Genomic DNA, 18194 nt, shown 5'->3' on the forward strand with positions numbered 1-18194 from the left:
TTCTGAGTCATGAATTGCAGTCACAGCAACAAGAACTTTGTATTTCCTAATGTATTTGATTCAGCAAATTCAAACCCTATCGGATAAAGCTTCCTTAGTATAAGAGAGTGGACACAGAAATGCTATACGGTTACATGTAATACTGACTTGGATCCTATGATTGCATTCTACACACACTTTGCTCGACCCTCAGCACACCTCACTTCCTGTCACTAGTATTTCCATTTCAAGACTCACTGAAAACCACTGATCGTGTGCAAACGGAAGTACTAGTGAGAGAAGTGAACTGCACTGCAGCTAGAGCAAAGTGCATGTGGAATGCGGTCACAGGACGAAGTAGTTAGCTTCTGATGATGGATGTACGTATATTTCAAGTAATACATTCAGCTGCAGTTGGCAATCATTTTTTCTTAACAGGTCTTGAACATTTAAACCCAGAATGTGTAGCATAATGAAGTTTCTAACTTATTAACCGGGGGGGGGGGGTGAAACCCACGTGTTTGATGTCAACATTTGGGTACTAATACACAGACGGATTATTAAATATGTTGCAATGTCTGGCCTTAATATGGTATACCAGTTCTTGGGTTGCAGGTTTCAATTTGTAGCGTCAATTATATTTTAAAGGGCATAGATGACAGTCCTTGGGTTTATAAGGTTAACAGTTGGCCTAGTAGGACCCCCAAAGCAAGCTAAGCTTGCATTGGGAGTCCTTGGGTTTATAAGGTTATTAGTTGGCCTAGTAGGACCCCCAAAGCAAGCTAAGCTTGCATTGGGAGTCCTTGGTTTGTTATAATGGGGTTCTTTGGTGGTTTTGTAGTTTAGAAAATAGTTTAAGTGTAAAATACTAGTTTTGGGGACTAGAGTTAAGAGTTGTGTCTTTTATTTGATGCCCGGGAGGGTTGTGTAACCCATTCTTTGACTTATAAGGTCAATGCTTTAAAGTGTTTTAAGCTACAAGGACTAATGATTATCAGTTTAATATATTTTCCAGTTTATTGATCAGTAGGGTTAGAATGAGAATAGTTATAAAATACAAGGTTGAGGCAAGTTGGCCGATTATAATGAAAGGATCTTCAACTGGTTGGCCAATTCAAGTTAGGATAATAATATTGGCGATTAGTGTTCAGAATATTAGTTGTGATAGGGGTCAGAATGTATTGGCTTGTGTTTTGAGTTGTGTGTTAGAGGGTTCAGCAAAAATGTTATCTGACAGCCCACTGGACATGTGGTTGTGAAATCCACTTTAAAAAAATACCAGCTGCCTGACAGTGAGGGGATGCTATGGTTATGAGGAGACGTGTAATTGATCCATCAACCACAGGCCTTGGAAAAGGCACCGTGAGCTCGCCAACACTGTACGGACCTGACCTAACAACCAGAGGCCTTGGAAAGGGCACCATGGGTTCACCAACACTGTATGGACCACAATGCTGGACATTAGGTGTGTGGATGGGAGGGGTTGATTGTCTCTCGTATGTCCGGTAAAGAATCTATGTCTTTAATACATAAATTTTTTATTCCTTGCGTATTTCATATCATGTACGTTATGTACTATTATGAATAATATGTAGTGTAACAATATTCATGGGGTAAGTAGATTAATGCCTATTATACATAGTATGTATTATGTAACATTAATAATATGTACTGTAACAAAGTTATTCCTAAAGATCAGGTTAACATGTTGGCCTGTATTTTTTTACTTGCACAAATGAGATTTTGTTAATATGGGTTATGCTTAATTTTGAGGTACATTTAATTCTGAAGTTTACAAAATTAAACAGTCCTCCAAAAATTAAACGTTAACAGAGGGAGGATTTAACTATGAGCACAATTGTGCTGCATATGTGACAACTTTCTCTTTCCGTTCCTGCAACAGTATTCTCTAACCCTCAGGTACACCATGAGTCAAAGTGAGTGACTACAGCAGGAAGGGGGTGAGAAGAGTCAGCAGAAATTGACCTTCCTCATCTTCTGTGAGACGCCCAAGGGAATATGCTGTAACTTAATTACTAGGGCTGGATCCAAGTAATGCCTTACGCAAACATATGAATCCATGTAAGGACTTTCCTATCTCTCCTCACCTCTACATACTCTAGATTCACTCCTGATGTTTCAGAAGCAATAAATAGGCAGGTAATCCAAATCTAGTATCCAGAAACCCTGAGTCATCAAGCATCTGGCAGAATGTGAAAAGGCATGACAACATGCTGCCATTAAGGATGGGGAAAAAACAAATCCGATTTTGAATTTCAATTACATGCCCCTAAAAACAACCCCATTTTAAATGAACTTTGTGTGGTAAAGATCCACTGATCAATAATACACACTTTACACGCATGAACCTTGAATTCAATCACTGGTTTCTCCAGTTAGAGGAACTCAGACCAGGTTCTGTGCTCAAAACTGGAGAGCTAGTGCCAGTCAGGATAGTAATGAGCCAGATGGAGCAGTGGCCTGTCTGTATGTTCAAATGCACATTAGTCTACACCAGGGGTCGGCAAACTCATTAGTCAAAAGAGCCAAATATCAACAGTACAACGATTGAGATTTCTTTTGGGAGCAAAATTTCTTAAACTTAAACTATATAGGCAGGTACACTGTTTATTAACTTAATAAACTTTAATTAAAGTTTTAAGTCTTAATTAAACTATAGGTACACTGAATAAAGCTTGCTATCATACTTAATAGTGATCTTATTTATTGATAAAAATTAAATTTTAAGTCCCTGCCATTTCCCCCTCCCCGTCTGGAGTCCTCGTCTGGAGGCCTGGTCTACCGCCATAAAAGCCTATTGGTAGACCTGGCCTCCGGCTGAGTCCCATTGGGAGGCCAGGTCTACCCATTGGCTTTCTTGGCAGTAGACCTGGCCTCCGGAGGCCCATAGAAGCCAATTGGTAGACCTGGCCTCTGAAGGGGGACTTTTTCCCCTTCTTGGAGTCCAGGTCTACCGCCAAGAAACCCAGTAGGTAGACATGGCCTCCCAATGGGACTCAGCCGGAGGCCAGGTCTACCAAAGGAAGCCCGCCCCGCCCAACAGCTGATAGGTGGGCGGGGGGGGGGGCAGGAACCGCCGAGCCCCCCGCCCAGCAACTGCGCGGCTAGAGGGGAGGGGATGCTTTAGCCTCCTAACCATTGAGGGCAAGGGAAAGGGGGACCTGGCCATTCTCCACGGCGGGCGGGGGGGGGGGGGGAGAGAGACAGCGCACCCGCTCACCTGCTCTCTCGTGCTCGCTCGCTCTCTCAGGCGCACTGGCTCTGCAGCCCGGCTGCCGGCGCGAGCGGGCGCCAGAGCAGGGGCTCCGAACCAAGTTCGGAGAGCCGCACTCAACGGGCCAAAGAGCCGCATGCGGCTCGGAAGCCGCAGTTTGCAGACCCCTGGTCTACACCAGAGCTAGGCAACCTTTTTGGGTCAAAGTTCCAAACTGCACAGAGGTTGATATGCAGCTAACATAAGGGGGGGGGGGAAGAGTTGTACTGGGCCAGACAAACTCAAAGCAAGCCTAGCCTCAGCAGCGTTGCCAGTATCTAAGGGATTTGCAGTGGACTTTGCTGGTGGTTGTAGAAGTCTGGCAGACGATGATGGGCATAAGCCATGCCTCTTCCTAAAATGCTAGCCCCAGGCAAGTTGTCAGGACCTTGGTTGCTTGTCCCTGGCTACCAAGCAGAACAGTTTAGTGTGCCACTGTTGCCTTGCATTGTAAGGGTTGCCTAGCCTACTCATGGTCTATACCTAATGAACCAATTACCATCACGCATACTGAATTAAATCCATTTAATTATAACAGGAGGAACAATGGAAAAGGTGTCTGACATTTTGAACTTCACCATTATAGATATTTCATGCATCTCAGTAAACTGTATGTCAGCTGAACAACATTAAGTTTACTTTTAAAGCAACTGAAACTCCTGTTATAAGGAAAATAAAGATTAGCCACACTATCCAAGACTCAGCATGAAGCCAGCATCTACTAACACATGAATAGGTGATACTGCACCGTTACAATAAAGATACCTAATTTTAAAATTAAAAATACCATACCAGAAGAATACATGACACTAGAACACAGAGATAAACCATTATCCAGAAAAGGTCACAAACACTACTTGTTATCTCACCTGCCATTCCTGATCATTTTCTTCGTCCAAATCTTATTCTAATCCTCCTAGGGGAGGTAGAAACATGAGAAATAATAACTGGTCCAAAGTCATCCAGTGACCATTAATGCTTGGATCTGATATTCTACTTACTGCCCCCAATGCTTAGTAAAATAAATGCAACGATTTCTGCCACAAAAGGCAATTACAACACATTGCGATGACCAATTACTAACCCTGCATTTTGTGTCCCACAAGGTTTATGAGTGCTTTATAAAATGTTGGAGGACACAGGTGACTAAACTTTTGTTGAGATAAGATTTTCTCCCTGCAGCCATGGCTCTCAAGCCTGCATTTTGTAGCCAGGGACAGTTATCATAGGAGCACACAAAAACCGCAAGTTAATTTCTCGTGACTAATGCTATTAACCAATTATATTTGAGGATTTTGTGCTATTGTTAAGTGTTTATATGGGATAAAAAGCAAGGATTTGTTTTAAAAATGAATATACTTTCCAGCCAGTGATTTAACTCCTCAAAGGGATAGCATTAGCTTCTTGACCCCAAGGAAGCTTACTTACTAACAAATAGTCACTCCACCCCCACCCCATAACCAGCAACTTTTGAAACTAACAGGCAACTCCAAAGTAGTAATATAGTTGCAAAGGGAGAGGGTCAGATGTTCAAAGAAAACCAGAAAATTCCATTGGGCTAAAACTAGCTTGTATCATGAGTCTGAGCATGTTTGATCAGTATGTTTTATACTTATATTAGACATTGGAAAAATAAAAAAAACCTGACCTTTGAGTCATCTGCAAACTACCATATGGCTGTTTTCTGAAAATGTATTTGGAACAAAAAAGATTACCAGTACCACTTTCATTTTGAAATAAAAATTAAAACACTACTATTTACAACTATACAGCCTCACTAGCATTTCCAAAATCATATAAAGTGCACATCAAAAACAGAAGGAACATAGCAACATGCATGCAATTTCTCATCTGAATGGAAGTATTTTAGTAGCACCAATGCTTTAAAGCCCACATAGATGAAAATATCTAAATTGTTACATTAAAAAGTTTAAAATTTGAAACTCCTCTGGCTTAAGCATACAATACTACTGTACATTCAACTAAAACAGAAACATTGAGTCATATGCTGCTTGCACACTTAACCCCTGAACATAATTCAACATTAGTCTTATTTATACATTAATGCTGGTTTTTATGCACATCAATTATCACAGGCCAATTACTTCAGTTACTCATACATTTTGCATACAACACCTTTAACATGATGCCAAGTCAACTTGACCCTCAACACCAAGATAGCAATAAGCTACAATCAGATCTGATAAGAAAGAAAAGTGTTTTTCATAAACTATTTAGTCTGGTCAGCATTTTGCCTACCGCTGTCCCTAAGGATTAGTTTTCCTCGTTTTCAGGAGACATGTTTTTCTAAACCATGTTAACTGATCCGGCATATCTAACCAGATTTATGACTTAAAACAGGAATTTTAACCTATGTCACCACCATGCTACTTGGTGAGTAGCTCCCACGTTAATACAATTTCATTCATCCTCAGCTTCTTTCACGATTATTTGGCAGTAGTGCTCCAAAGAGCAAATGCCCTGGAGGCAAAGACTTCCTACAACTTGTGGTTAAGGGAGGCATTACTCCAACTCCATTTTCTGCAGGTGTGAACTACAAGTGTCCTTCAAAGCTATTCAGCTATTTAAATCAAACAATAATGGTAGGTACCCAGGCTGACAGGAGTGTAAATAACCAATACGGAGGAAGTGCAGGCCAATCCTGACATATTTTTATTCCCACGTTGCATTATGTGAAATTTACACAAGGGTGCATTTAGCTCGTCAACTTCCACTTGCGCAGAGAAAGATGTATTTACTTCATTTATACCCCACTTTTCTCTCTAAAGTGGATTCAAAGCAGCCTTCAACATTCTCCTCCATTTCACCAATTCCACTGATAGCCACCTTTGGGCCGAAGGGAAGGGGGTGGCACTGCAGGAAACATGCTCCACAGCAGACTATCCTGTGCACACGGAACTTGTTCACAGGATCCAAACAATTGTCATTGTAGAATTTTAAGACTTCACAGATGGCAGTTTCTGAATTTCATATGACTACAAAATGTTTTCAATCATCTTAATAATGTAGTCTTTATCGATATCCTTTAATTATAATCTTCCACAGCTATTTAGAACAGAATCAAGTGCCATAATAGTAGGTTCCTACAGCTGTTTCTGGTAGGAGCAGTTTTCTTGAACCACTTCTCACAGAGCATGCAATAATTAACCATCAACAATATGAACTGATGTCAGAAGCATGACTTGTATTAGATAAGCAGAGCCTTTCCTCAAAGAGGACAGTCTGCCATGCAGCACAACCCTACTATCTCAGCACTCCCATCACCAAACATATTGGCCCTTGAGACAAGACTGATAAGCATGTACTGCTCTTTCCATACCGTAGGTATAGGTAGTCCCCTGTGCAAGCACCGGGTCATTACTGACCCATGGAGTGATGTCACATCATGATGTTTACTAGGCACTTTGTTGATGGAGTGGATTGCTGTTGCCTTCCCCAGTCATCTACACTTTAGCCTCAGCAAGCTGGGTACTCATATTACCGACCTCGGAAGGGTGGAAGTCAACCATGAACCAGCTACCTGAAATTGACTTCCGCCAAGATCGAACTCACGCTGTGAGCAGAGCTTTTGACTGCATTACTGCAGCTTACCACTCTGAGCCACAGGGCTCTCTTCCATACCATGTCTGGGGAAAGGGCAAATAAAAGTTGACCACTTCACTTGCTGTAGCACGTCATCTGTAATCGATAATGCATTAATTTAGCAAAAAAGGAACACACCCATTTCATCATCAATGTATAATACTAGCATTTTATTCAGGGTTTTAAGTCCTTCAATACAATGGCTTGATATGGCTAAAACTCTACTGTGTTCACAGCAAGAATACCAAGTAAAGCTTCGTTATTCCACTGGAGCAGAATTACTTGTAGGGATGACCAACTCACAGGGGGGACAAATTCTTCTGCGTTGTTCCAGTACCATCAGGTGACTAAGAAACTTTCTAAGTTGTTCCACGTTCCGGCCCCACCAACCTCAACAGGCCGGGACAAGTGCAATACCACAGGAACACACACAGCATTGCGACTGATCCCAACCTGTGTAGGAAGGGGTATAATTTAGCTCTTATTCATTGACTTGTCACTGCCACAGTCAGTTTTGCATGGATTTGCACAGCAGACTATCACACAGCTGGATGCAAACCTGCAAAACTAACCAGAGCACAGTGTTCGAACAACAACAACAAAAAGCAGCAGCAAACAGGAAAAATACAGCAAAACTGAAGTTCTACAGCTAGCAGTACTTTAAGTGCTCCTAATGCAGTAGATCATTAACCACTACCTGCACTATAAGCACTTTAGTGCTACAGGAGCTGTTTTTGCCTGCTACTTTGAGAAGACAATGGAAGTTAAATTCAAGAAGTGAAATCATCAAGCTGGTTTTATGTAGGCAATAACAGGCCACAATCAGTTTTGCATAGATTTGCACAACTACATTCTTCTTGTAGTGCAACTATGCAAAACTAACAGAGGACCGCAAAACATTTAGACTTTATACTCAACACGAGCGACTGGATGAAAATACAACTTCTTATGCCAGAAGGAGCACTTAGGGCAGTAGATGCTAGTCTACTTCACTATCTGCACTAGATGCACCTTAGAACAAAAAGCATTAAAAAACACCACACTACGGCCTTTACAATAACAGCTTGCCAAACCTGTGAGGCAGTTGTCAGCATAATGCTACAAGTGCCTTCACTGCAGTAGGTTCTATATGTCACTACCTGCACTGTAAGCACTTTGACATTACTCTGACATGACCAGTATCTTCAGTGGTTCCAACACAGGCTGCTTGTTCACCTGTCAAAGAAAACAAAAAGATTTCATTAACATGAAGCATTCAGAAACATAGCAAGTAACTAATATTTCATCTAACTTGAAGCAGAGATCATCTACCCAAAAGTACTGAGTTCCCTAGGACAGAATGTGATAGCCACCAGATGTGAACAGACCTCTAGTTCTCTATATAAGGTCACATTAAATTATAGCACCCAATTTATTCTAACAACTCAACACTTGCCATTTCAGCCACAGATCTCTCTGCAACAACTGAAAAGGTCACAGCATTTATATAAAAGTTTCTTTGGATCATGGAGCAAGTTATATATACTTTATATATACTTTATTATAAGTAAACATTTGATGTGTTCATGTTGTCTCCCATATAACAGCAATTCTTTTCTAACACTAATTACAATACTATTTAGTGAATATGATAGCATAATACTTCCGTCTACTAATGATCAAACGGTAGAAATGGACATTTTCTTTATAGTGCTCAAAATAAAGCCAGCAATTTCAGATTCAGAACGATTCCCAGTAAACATGCCTTGGATCATGGCACCAAATTACTGAAGCCATTATGAACTCTAGCCCTTTCCATGAAACAATTCCTCTCTGTCTTCATTATGTGCGCACCTAAGGGTCAGCAGTATCTTTATTTCAGATATAGCTTTTCATATAAATAAAAGCTGCAAAGTGAAAACAAACCCTGTTTCCAGGACAAAGAAGAATAAGTTGTTCTTGCCAACAGCCCAGAACAACGATTTAGTGGGTTGAAACTTACCAGTTACACAAAGCGTAACTTTACTTTTCAGTAGCGTTAGGCCTCCGGGCTTCACTGTCCGATCGTGCCGTGCTGCGGAAACAAAAAAACACACTTAAGAACCGTGGAGAAGGAGGAGTTACAATTACTTCTTTCAACCCCCCCCCCCAGCATCGCTACCTGCCAAACACAGAGCGGCGCACCTGCTATCCGCAACTAGCCCCGCCGAAAAGTTCCCCTGCCTCGCACAGGAGCCCAGAAACTCCGAAGGATCCCCTCGCCAAAGGCGCGGAGCCGCGGAAGGGGGGTGGGGTGGGTGGGGTGGGGTGGTCAAGGTGGCGGGAAGCAGATGGGAGCAAACAATGGCCGCCCCCGAGCCGGGGCCCACGGCTCCTCTCTCCCAGCAAGCACGTGCTGCGCCCGGGAAAAGCGGCTCGGCCGGGCATGGGCGGCAGGGGGCGCTGTGGCGGCGACGGGAGGTCAGAGCTCGGCTAGTGGAGCGGCGGCGGCGGACTCCCCCCCCCGCCTTGTCTCTCTCTCTCCCCCCCCCCCGCTCCGAAGCCGGCCCAGGCCTCACTCGTGGCTACCCGGGGAAAAAAAGCCTCCTCTCTTCTTCCTCCTCCGCCGTGGTTCGTTCAACAACGCCGCCGCGGCTCCCGCCCCCCCCCCCCGCGCGCGCACACACGCACGCACTACCGCGGCCCGCCGGCGGGGCTTCCCCCACATGGCCGAGGCCTAGCTAGGAACAATCGGCCTCAGCACGCGCAGCCGCCGCCGCCATGTCGCGGCCCCGCCCCCCTCGGCAACATGGCGCCGCCGCGGCCCCGCAGCCGCCGCCACCGCCGGCGACTTCGCAGTTGGGGGGGAGAGAAAGTGGCGGCTCCCCGCTCCCACGTACGCCTCTCGTCCTCCTCCCCACCGGGGTTAGAAGACCCACCGGAGAGGGGGGGGGAGAAGGAGAGGTGGGGGGAGAGGGGTGGGCCTGAGAGCGGAGGCGGGAAAAGCGGGGAGGGGAGGAGGGGCGGCCGAGGAGAAAGGGAGGCGCACGCAGTCCGGCCCGGGCCCCGCCGCCGCCACCCCCCAGAACAAAAGCCCACGCGGAGCCCGGGCCTTACCCCCCCACACACACACACACCCCATTACGGCAACTTAAAAAAATAACTTTCACAACATTTTTCTCCTCACAACTCTCCTTTTTCTTCTTCTCCACCCCCCCCCGCGTGGTGAGAGCCCGGCCCGCTCTTTCCCCCCACGCGCCTCGCGCTTTTGTTCCCCCGGAGTTGAGCCGCTGCTCCCGCGGCCGGCGTTACGCCCCCACCCCCACCCCTCCTCGCCCCACACCGACTCGGTTCCTCCGGCAGTTACCCTCCTCGGAGGCGCCCGACGATGGTGGTGCCGCCGCCGCCGCCGCGCCGCCTTTTCAAATCTCCCTCATTCCGGCCCCGCCCGCCCCCCGTGCGCGCCAGCTCCGTCGCGCGGGAGGCGCCGTTCTGCGCGCGCGCGCAGACACACACAGAGAGAGAGAGAGAGAGCGCGAGCGAGCGGGGCCGCGCGCGCAGCCTCCACAACGGGCTGCCATGCGCCCCGGCCGACTCCAACCGCCGGACCCACCTCGCGGCCGAACCTGAACGCGCGCGCGCCAGGGAGAGAGAGAGAGAGAGAGCGAGCGCGCGAGAGCGCACGCGCACGCTGCCCCCTCCCCCCCCCGTCTCTCTCTCTCTCCTCGCCGCTCCACCATCCCCGACGGTTGGGCGATAACTGGCGCGCGGGGCGAGGGTGGGGGGCGGGGAGAGTGGAGCACTAAGGGAGGGGGGGACGCGCTCGCGCTTCTCCGAACTCACCCGTCGCTCGGCCGAGGGGAGGGAGGGGAGGGAGGGAGGGAGCGGCCGGCCGGCCAACCAACCGCCGCTCTCCCCACCCCCTTCAGTTCCCCTCCCCGCTTCGCCTCTGAGGGAAGTGGCGCGAAGAAGAAGAGGCGGCGGCGATGATGGCGGTTATCAGGCGAAGGGACGGGCCCATGTGGGGGGTTAAGCGGGGGGGGGGAGGAAGAGAAGGAAGGGCGGCGCCGACCCGCCCTCAACGTCAATATCCACAAGCCCTTCTTCCCCGCCCTCATTAGCATAGAAAACAAAGTGCGGCTCCCCCCCTCCCCGCGCGCCCGCCCAATCAGGGCGCGCCCCGCCCACTCGCGGCCCGGCCACGCCCCCCCCGCGCTCCGCCTACTTACTACGGCTTGTTCTACTATCGCTACGGTGCCCGCGCGGGGAGAGCGAGCGAGAGAGAAAGCAAGCGCCGACTCGCCTCTCTTGCCACGTGGTTGCTGCACGAGGGGAGGAAGCAGGCGGAGGGCAGTTAAGTTTCTCGCCGCCCTCCAAGGGCAGCATGCGAGCTCGGGGGGGGGGCATTATTTCCCTTCCTCCCCCCCCCCAAACACACTTTGCAGCGCCCTACCAAAGGTCCACTCAGCAGCATCCCAAAGCGATTTGTGCACGGGAGGTTTTGCCTTGGAGTTGCCACTCTTATTGATGCACGTTTTCCCCCATCCGAATTCTCAAAACTGCACCGGGGGCTTATTGTTGAGTTTTGAGAATATGGATGGGGGGAAAGGTGCATCGAAAGAGTGGCAACTCCAAGGCAAAACCTTCCATGAATAAATGGCCTGTGTGTGTTCAGTGCCGTCAGGTCGCTTCCGACTCATGGCGACCCTATGAACGAAAGTCCTCCAAAATGTCCTATCTCTGACAGCCTTGCTCAGATCTTGCAAATTGAAGGCCGTGGCTTCCTTTATTGAGTCCGTCCATCTCTTGTTGGGTCTTCCTCTTGTCCTGCTGCCCTCAACTTTTCCTAGCATGACGGTCTTTCCCAGTGACTCTTGTCTTCTCATAATGTGACCAAAGAAGGACAGCCTCAGTTTAGTCATTTTAGCTTCTAGGGTCAGTTCAGGCTGGATTTGATCTATAACCCACTGCTGCACTTTAGATGCACATTTTTTCCCATCCAGATTCTTATAAATTCAAAAATACCCCCCCCCTGTAGAGTTTTGAGAATCCGGATAGGAAAAAAAAAAGTGTGTCTGTAGAGTGGCAAATTCAAGGGAACCCCCCCCCCAAATACGTATGGCCAAAACGCTCGCTCAACCTGCTTCCCCTGGAGTCGCGCCCGTGCTGCAATTCCTTACCAAGGATGCGCAGATCGGAGGACCGCCCGAAAGGCTTCTCCTTGAATTGCATCGTAGTGCAGGGATGCAATCCCTGCGTTGTATATTCCGTACTGGAGTCAACGGCAGCTCAAACGGCACGTGATCTTGTCGATTTCCCCCTTTTGTCCCGGGGCCGACCTGTTGGACGATTTCAGGACGGCCGCGTAGGAAAGAGGTGTCGTTAGCGGGCGACCGTCAGTGAAATGGCTCCTTAGTGAGTAGGCAAACGCATCTGTCTCTCGCAGCCCGGTCCAGGCTCAGCACGTACGCTCGGGAACTAAGTCCCGTTGGCGGCGCGCAGACTTAGGCACGGGAGGACTTTCCCCGTCTGACTTCTCAAAACTCTGCATGGGGGCTTTATTTTTGAGATTTGGGGTGGGGGAAGTGTGCATCGAGAGTGGCAAACCCAAGGCCAAACCTCCCATGCGTAAGTGGCCTTACTCCCAAGTAAACGCGCGCTTCACCGTGGCTGAGGCCGCGGTCCTAAACACAGGAAGGGGCAAAGCCTGGGTGTGCATGCTTAGGGTGACGCTCTGAGCCTGTTGAATGAGGTGGCCCCGTCCTCCTAACTGTGGCCATTTATGCCTGGGAGGTTTTGCCTCGGATTTGCTGCTCTCCAGATGCACATTGTCCCCCCGCCTGAATTCTCAAAACTCTGCATGGGGGCTTATTATTCTTGAGTTTTGAGAATCCGGAAGGGGAAAGCGTGCATCTACAGAGCAGCAAAACCTCCCCGGCATAAATGGCCACATGTATTGCATCGGGCTGCGACGCCGTTCGAAATGCACCGTCCGCAGCGGGACCTCCTTCCGAGTAAAGCACGCTCTCGCTTGTGCGTACGCAGAGATCCGAGTGACCTCCGGAATGCTTAAAAATAACTAAACCCCTCTTCAAACTCCTCTTTAATGCCGTGCAAAGGGGGGGGGGGAACCAATCCCACTGAAGTCCGCAGAACACAGCAACAGCCGCAAAAGTCTTGCGAACTTTTCGACCCGAGAGGGCAAGGAAGCCTCTCCTCTGCATCCCCCGCTCTTGGATTTCGCGCATCTCAGGATGCTTCGCTCGGGCGAGTGGGGGGGGGAGGAGAAGGCGTGGGAGCTCGGAGGTGGGGGGGAGGGAAAGGGCGGTGGGCTGCCGGTCGCCTCCCTCCCCTCCGTCCCTCCCCTCCCCCTTCCTGTTGTGTTTGCTCACTCCCGTTCGCGGCTCCATTCACTCTCTCGCGGTTGTTTTTGGCGGCTTCGCAAGGCAGAGGAGGAGCCTAAGGCCGTTTATGCATGAGAGGTTTTGCCTCGGATTTGCCGCTCCCCAGATGCACATTTTTCCCCATCCAAATTCTCAAAACGCGAACAAGAAGCCCCCATGCAGAGTTTTGAGGATGTGGATGGGGAAAAATGTGCATCTAGGGAGCGGCAATTCCGAGGCTAAGCCTCCCATGCATCAATGGCCGAAGTCCAGTGCGCCCCCAACCCAGTCCCACTCGCGCACGCATGCACAGAGCCCGGGGCCGCTTGCACGCACGGCAAGCGTCCCATTGTCAGGCTGGGGTGTTTCACCGCCCCGGACCCCGGTTAGATCGTAGCCCTTCATTAGATCGAGTGGGGGGGGGGATGACTCCGCGGGAGCCTCACAAAAGGAGGGCCGGAGGGAGCGCGCGAATAAATGCGACCCCGGGGGGGGGGGAGAGACAGCTTTTTCTCCCCCGACCCGCCCTTACCCATTCCCCGACCTCTCGCCGAACAAAGTCATCCCTTCCCCCCTTCCCAAAAAAGTAACGCCCAGTCGCATCAAACAAACTTCCCAAGCTCACGTTTCGCAGTTTGGAGTTGACCGGAAAACTCCAAAAGAACCAATCTATATGGCCATTTACGCACCGGAGGTTTTGCTTTGGGTTTGCCGCTCTCTGGGTGCCTGTTTTCGCCATGCGAATTCTCAACACTCAACAATGGCCATTTATGCCTAGGAGGTTTTGCCTGGGATTCGCCGCTCTCCAGGTGCACATTTTCCCCATCCAAATTCTCAAAACTTTGCATGGGGGCTTATTGTTGAGTTCTGAGAATTCGGATGGGGAAAATGTGCATCTGGAGAGCGGCGAATCCAAGGCAAAACTTCCCCTGCAAATAGTGAAGATTTTTTTTTTGCTTTTGCACGAATGCTCCATTTCGGACCATTCACTCGCTGATGGTAACGTCCCCTGCCCTGTCTTTTGAACTGGGAGGTACTGGGGCCGCAGTCATTTGGGACCATTAAAAGAGAGCTGTGAACGTCTTGCTGCTTGGAAGAAGGAGGCTGCTTCTTCTCTCCCCCCCCACATGTATCCTCTTCTTCCCACCCCCACCCCCATGTTTAAGCTCATGGATAAAACTCCAAAGCCTTCTCACTTTGGTCACTTAGATCCATTCTTCTTCTTTCAAAAAACTGGTCCATGCTGGAGATCTTTTCAAAACTGAAACGCTGTTCTGAAAATTAGCCTAAGTTTGGCAGTTGCTTTGGGCTTTACTAAAACAATCATTGGCTAGGCATTTTCCCCCACTTTAGCCCTAATCCTAAAAGAGGAAGAAATGGACACTAAATTCCTCACATTGTAACCAACTGTTGATGAGCTCTCTCAGGGTGGTCTGTTAAAAAATAAATCAATCTGTAATAGATAGAGTCTTTATAAATGGGAAAGGAAATAGTAACATCTTGCAATGCTTATTGCTCATGATGGAAACGCTTATAATGTTTGTCAAGAAATCTATAGACAAGAATTACATTCTGAACCACGTTGCTGTGATATACTATTTTATTTAATGTTGTCTGCATAAACTTGAATCTTGATGGGCTACTCTGTAGCATGTCATATTCAGCGGAATTACATTTTGTGCAGATAAGCTAATGTCCCAAAGAAGAGAAAATGTTGCTTCGTCGTTCCAGTATTAAAAATTTGCTAGGCATTACCAGTCCTCACATCCGTGAGGTACATTCCCTACAAATAAAATAAACCATTGGTTTCTTTTAAAAAAATAATATTAGCATGTATACTTAAAATGGCAATGAGAAATTATTTTCAGGGGAAAAGAAGTTGATGTAGAATTTATAGCTGTTTTCCGTGGTGCTTCAAGGTAACAATTACTTTTGCATATCCACTTTGAGCCAGATTTGAGGGGGCAGAAAGGGTGTTTGTGGTTAAGGATAAATCCCATTTGTTAGCAAGTGAGAGCGCCAACATTTGTTTTTAAAAGTTTGGAAACCACACAAATAGATCTTTATAAAGACACTGAAAAATGAGGATGTGAGCATCCTACATTTGCATGATATTATTTTAATACACCGCTGTAGTCATATGCACACTTGCTTGGGGATAAGTGCCACTGAGGCGGAATCTCCCTGTGCAGTTGGGTGATCCTCTAGCATACATGCAGTGTAATCTGAGCCATGTTTACTCAGAAGTAAGGCCTGATGATTTCCCTTGGATTTATTCCTGAGTAACAAAGCAAGGATTTATTCCCAAGTAGCAAAGGAGCCCTGTGGCGCAGAGTGGTAAGCTGCAGTACTGCAGTCCAAGCTCTGCTCACGGCCTGAGATTGATCCCAACGGAAGTTGGTTTCAGGTAGCCGGCTCAAGGTTGACTTATCCTTCCGAGGTCGGTCAAATGAGTACCCAGCTTGCTGGGGGTAAAGGGAAGATGACTGGGGAAAGCACTGGCAAACCACCCCGCAAGCAAAGTCTGCCTAGTAAACGTCGGGATGTGATGTCACCCCAAGGGTCAGGAATGACCCAGTGCTTGCAAAGTAACCTTAGAAGGAAGAGAAGTACCATTGAAATCAGTGGGTGTATACAAGGGCAAATGTGTGTGCGACCGATACTAAGAACACTTTCCTGAGAGTTAGCCCCATTGAGTAGACTTCAATATGATTCTGAGTTGACTTGCTTAGGATCTGCACTGTTGGTCTGGAAAGGTTTCAGATTACATATATAGTAAGCAGCATCGGGGAAACCATAGCATATCCAATTTGATGTCTTGTGTACTTAGTTCGGTGCTGGGGGACTCCTTGTTAACAGGGGCCTTGTTTTCCACAGAGCAGCACCATGTGCGGCTGCTGACGCATGCCAGACAAGCCAGAATTGCCAGCAAAGGGCTCTCTATTATTGATTCAGATATTTATAGCATTGATACCCCAGCCCTTTTACCAATATTAGCCTCCAAAGGCAGTTCACAAAGCGTTCAGAACGGTTTTAAAACAAGGACGTGCAATGAAAAGTTAACAAGAATAAAAGAGGTGCTGCAACAACCCCAAGTTATCTATTTTGAGGCCCAGACAGAGGACAGAGAGACTTCATTCCAGCCTTCTTATGGTGCTGGTACCATCTCAGTGGGGTATGCAGTACACTTAGTGAATATGGACTCCACCTAGGGATGCCAGCCTCCAGGTGGGGTCTGGGGATCTCCCAAAATTACAGCTCATCTCCAGACTAGAGATCAGTCGCCCTGGAGAAAATGGATGTTTTGGAGGGTGGACTCTATTGTACCCCACTGAGGTCTTTGTCTTTCCCAGGCTCTACCCCCAAATCACTAGGAGTTTCCCAACCTGGAACTGGCAACCCTACCTGCCCACACCCTGGTGGTGGCCAGGGGGAATCTGGAAACCCTAACTCTGCCTCTTGTAATTTCCCTTCTCTTGCTGTGAGGAGAACAAGAGATTTTGATTAGAGCCCTCCAAGGTTAGGCATATCCATATGCCTGAACCGAAAATGAACCTGAAATTAGCCGTTTCGGCAATACTTGGCTATCGGTTTTACTGAATGCCAAAACCTGGGAATCTCCCTTAAGCCAAATAGGTGATTCCTGAAAAAGCTGAAAAAATATTTGGCTTTTTTGGGTTTGGCTATTCATCTTTGCTCAGCTAGACTAGCTGGACACTGACCCGGATGGCCCAGGCTAACCTGATCTTGTCAGATCTCAGAAGCTAAGCAGGGTTGGCCCTGGTTAGTATTTGGATGGGAGACCACCAATGAATACCAAGTTTGCTATGCAGAGGAAGACAATGGTAAACCACCTCTGTTACTGTCTTGCCTTAAAAACCCTACAGGGTCACCATAAGATGGCTGAGACTTGATAGCACTTTACACACACACAAACTAGCTGGAACAGAGGAGTTAATTGCAATGTTGAAGCATGCTTACTTCTTAATCTTTTCCTTGAGGAAGACTTTCTTCCAAATAAACCTTTTCTAATAGCTGTATGTTTAAACTGTATTTTTTATCAGCACCATCCAAAAGAATAAATAAACACAGTAAATAAAGTTAATGCAAATTAACAATGCCTTTGGGGCTTTTTTTCTTCTTAGCACATTCATATCTCGACTGACTCCAAGGAACTCCAGGTGACAGGTGTACATGAGGAATGCTCATTTTATCCTGCAAACTAGGGTCATGCAAAAGAAAAGAAAAACTTTGGAAAATTTTGGGTTTGGGTTTATTGGGCCTGATTTTTCTCAGTAAACCCAGAATAAGCCAAATACCCATACTGGTAAATATGGGTATTTGGCTTATTTCTGAGTTTACAAAAAAAATTCAGGCCCATTATAGTCTATGGGGAATTTTCTTCAAAGCTCCTGTGGGGACATTTTTGGAGGTAGAGTCACCAAATTTGCAACATAGCTGCAAGGGACTCTCCTTAAAGGATCACCAAAGTTTGGTGAACTTTGGGACAGGGGGCCCAATTTTATGGGCCAGCAAAGGGGCTGCCCCCATCCTCCAGGCATTTGCAAGCCAAAGCTGTCCATCAGTTTTCAGGTTCAGAAGTTCAGTGTTGCCAAGGACTGGCAGAAAGAGCCGATTGGCAGGCTGACACATCAAAGTCTCGGGTTGCCTTCGTATTGAGGGCACACAGTATGATGACCATGCAAATTAGCTTCCAAACTGAGGGAAATGGCTTAAATGCAAGAAAAATAAGACACAGAAAACATTTATTTTGGAAGCAAATGACATCCTGTGAACAGTCCTTTATTATAGTCATCAAAAATCTGATTTGAAGAGATGGTCATGGTGTGGGGAAATGAAGCCTCTACTCGGGGCAACCTTCAGTTTGAGAGCAGGGTTTTTTTTGGTGGTGGGTGATATTAGAGCCAGTTGAAGTCATGACCAAGGCAGCTCTTGTGAAAAAGATTGGTCATCCGTGTGGGTGAGGGAGTCTTCTT

Source organism: Euleptes europaea, chromosome 16 (genome assembly GCF_029931775.1).
Source record: "Euleptes europaea isolate rEulEur1 chromosome 16, rEulEur1.hap1, whole genome shotgun sequence".
Classification (NCBI taxonomy): domain Eukaryota; kingdom Metazoa; phylum Chordata; class Lepidosauria; order Squamata; family Sphaerodactylidae; genus Euleptes; species Euleptes europaea.